This window comes from Camellia sinensis, chromosome 5 (assembly GCF_055761805.1).
Source record: "Camellia sinensis isolate YWXY chromosome 5, ASM5576180v1, whole genome shotgun sequence".
Lineage (NCBI taxonomy): Eukaryota > Viridiplantae > Streptophyta > Magnoliopsida > Ericales > Theaceae > Camellia > Camellia sinensis.
In genome coordinates, this window is record NC_138965.1 from 190,839,529 (window position 1) to 190,842,049 (window position 2,521).

General features: G+C 32.2%; 1 long non-coding RNA gene across 1 annotated transcript; it reads left to right on the top strand.

Moving 5' to 3' along the window:
* The first annotated feature begins 712 nt into the window (after positions 1–712).
* On the top strand, positions 713–1,911 carry LOC145790307 (uncharacterized). Its single transcript, XR_014328991.1, has 3 exons — positions 713–852; positions 1,003–1,114; positions 1,871–1,911. It is a non-coding gene; the product is annotated as an uncharacterized LOC145790307 (long non-coding RNA).
* The last annotated feature ends 610 nt before the right edge of the window (positions 1,912–2,521 follow it).

Genomic DNA, 2,521 nt, shown 5'->3' on the forward strand with positions numbered 1-2,521 from the left:
TGTTGGACTTCAGCATGGAAAACAGTATGACAGTGTGAAGACTCTGAGATATGGTCATTTGATTATCATGACTGATCAGGTTTCAAACATTTAACTTCTTGTTTTGTTTTTTCTTTTGGTTTTATCTATATGCAATGGACAATCGTGAAATTTTATATGTTACAGAAATCTGTTTAGAATGTTTAGAATCTGTTACCAAAAATCTGTTACTAAAATGTGGGACCTCTAGTGATGTTTAGAATGTCTCATGTCATTTCTTTATGTCAGTAGCTTTAGAGGAATTGAGTTCTATCCTTTTTTGTATTTTTTTTTTCATGATCTTGTCAATTGACCTTGCTTCGGGTCTTTGTCATTTTTGTAAAGCTATGGTTATAATTTTTGCATCATAATTTTTTTAGTATGATCTACTGTTGTAGTTCATGTATTGAAATTTTGTTAGGCTTCACCTAATATGTCTACATGGTTCTAATTGAATTTCAATCCTCTGTAGTTCCTTGCTACTGTGTCCCATGAGATCAGAACCCCAATGAATGGTGTTCTTGGTAAGTTGTTGTTATTGTCCTTTATCATTTTAAGTCATTTAAATACATTGCTTTGGGGAAAACATTAAAAAATTATTTAAAAATAAACAAAGAAAGTGGGGTTGTTGAGTGATGTCTGTATATATGTTTATTCAACAGGAATGTTGCAGATGCTAATGGACACAGATCTAGATGTAACTCAACAGGACATCCTATAGCTATATCTGCATCAAGAAAAGTGAAACATGTATTTGCTAATGATTTAAACCCCTTTGCGGTTGAATATCTGGAAAGGAATTGTGTCCTCAACAAACTTGAGAGGAAGATAGAAGTATGAATTTAGCTTGTCATGCAATTATTGTTTAATGGTTTTCATAGATTCATTTTTCAATTTAGAAAGTGTGTATATTTATATATCTGCAACTTGCATTCGACGAAGTTGTATCATGTGGGCTTAATTATTTTGTTTTTGTATGTCTAGGTTTTTAACATGGATGGAAGGAGGTTCATTGATGCTATGTTTGCAAGTCAAAAAGCTCAATCCATCACACAAGTGGTTATGAATTTGCCAAATGACGCTGCAGAGTATCTAGGTATGTAATTATTCTGATAGAGCATAAATTCTCTTCTTCTTTCAGCAGTGAAGTTTTGTATTCTGAAATTAAATATTGAGAGTTGCTCGTATAGCTTTTCCATTTTACTGTGCTACCATTTTAAATGCTACTTACTAGGTGATGTATTGTGAAGGATTTAGATGGTAATAATTACTTATTGAGTTTTATCCTTGGACTTAGAAATTGATGTATTAAATTTTAAATAGGACATATGATGTGATATAGTTTCAAGGTGGCTAACGTTTCTTGTGAATTTATCACGGGACAGAAGCCCTGGGAATAGCATTACAACATTAGGTATAGGATTCTTATTCTGGCTAGCTGAGTAAGGTACTTTGCTATGGCCTACTTTGGCTCTGGTTAACTCCTTCATAATCACTTTGAAAAAAGGATTTTTGAGATGTGTTTATTGGGGACCTCTTATGGGGAAGTAAGATTATATTCAGTGAACAGTCTTCATTATGCATTTCTCTTAGGATTGTAAAAAGTTAAGTTCCATCAGCATGTGGCACTTGGATGGCAACAGTTTAAAGATTCAAAGAAATCGCTATGATCAGTAATTTAGTCATTCAAAATTATTACCTAAATGTCATATAGAAAAGAGTGGAGAAGGTGTTGGAGTTATACAAGGAATGGAGTAGATAATGGAAACCACAGAATATGTTGCGATTTTCAAAATTGCAGACACTAGCATTCAATTGTTCTCTCTCTCAATATTTTGCCCAATTATTGCAGATGTATTCAGGGGAATATTTAGAACAAAGCCCAAGTAGAGAAAAATTACCTTGCCAAAGATCCATGTTTATGGATTCTCAAAAGCAACGTCAAATATGTAAGTTACTTGGATTTGAAAGATGGAAGTGATCCTGAATTTTGTTATATAACATTCCTTTGAAGTAACTACATAAGGAGAAACAAATAAACCATAAACAAAGAAAAAGAAAAGAAAAGAAACGAAAAAATAGAGAAAACCATAAATAAGAGGAAGATTGTTTTCAACATTGTAGTAGTCTTCTATGTCTGTATATGCTTGTCAAGCTTGATTGTATTTGCCATGACCATATATGAACCTTGCACTTTTCTCTGTGTAAAAAAAGGTCTCATTGTCCAATCTGTTAATACCCATTTCAAATTTGTAATTAGCAGCTTATATTCTGAAATTGACAATTTAATTACCTGCAAATGAGTTAGAAATTTTGATTTGAACGTACGATTCTCTGAAATTTCTAATTTAATTACCCATTTCAAATATTTTCATTAAAAACAAGCCTAACATTATTTCTCATTTTCTTTGGTATAGATGGATGATGGATGATGGATGATCTCGTGCACGAAGTTAAATTGTACAAGACTACTTGACAGTATAAGCATTTTTGGGAGAATTAA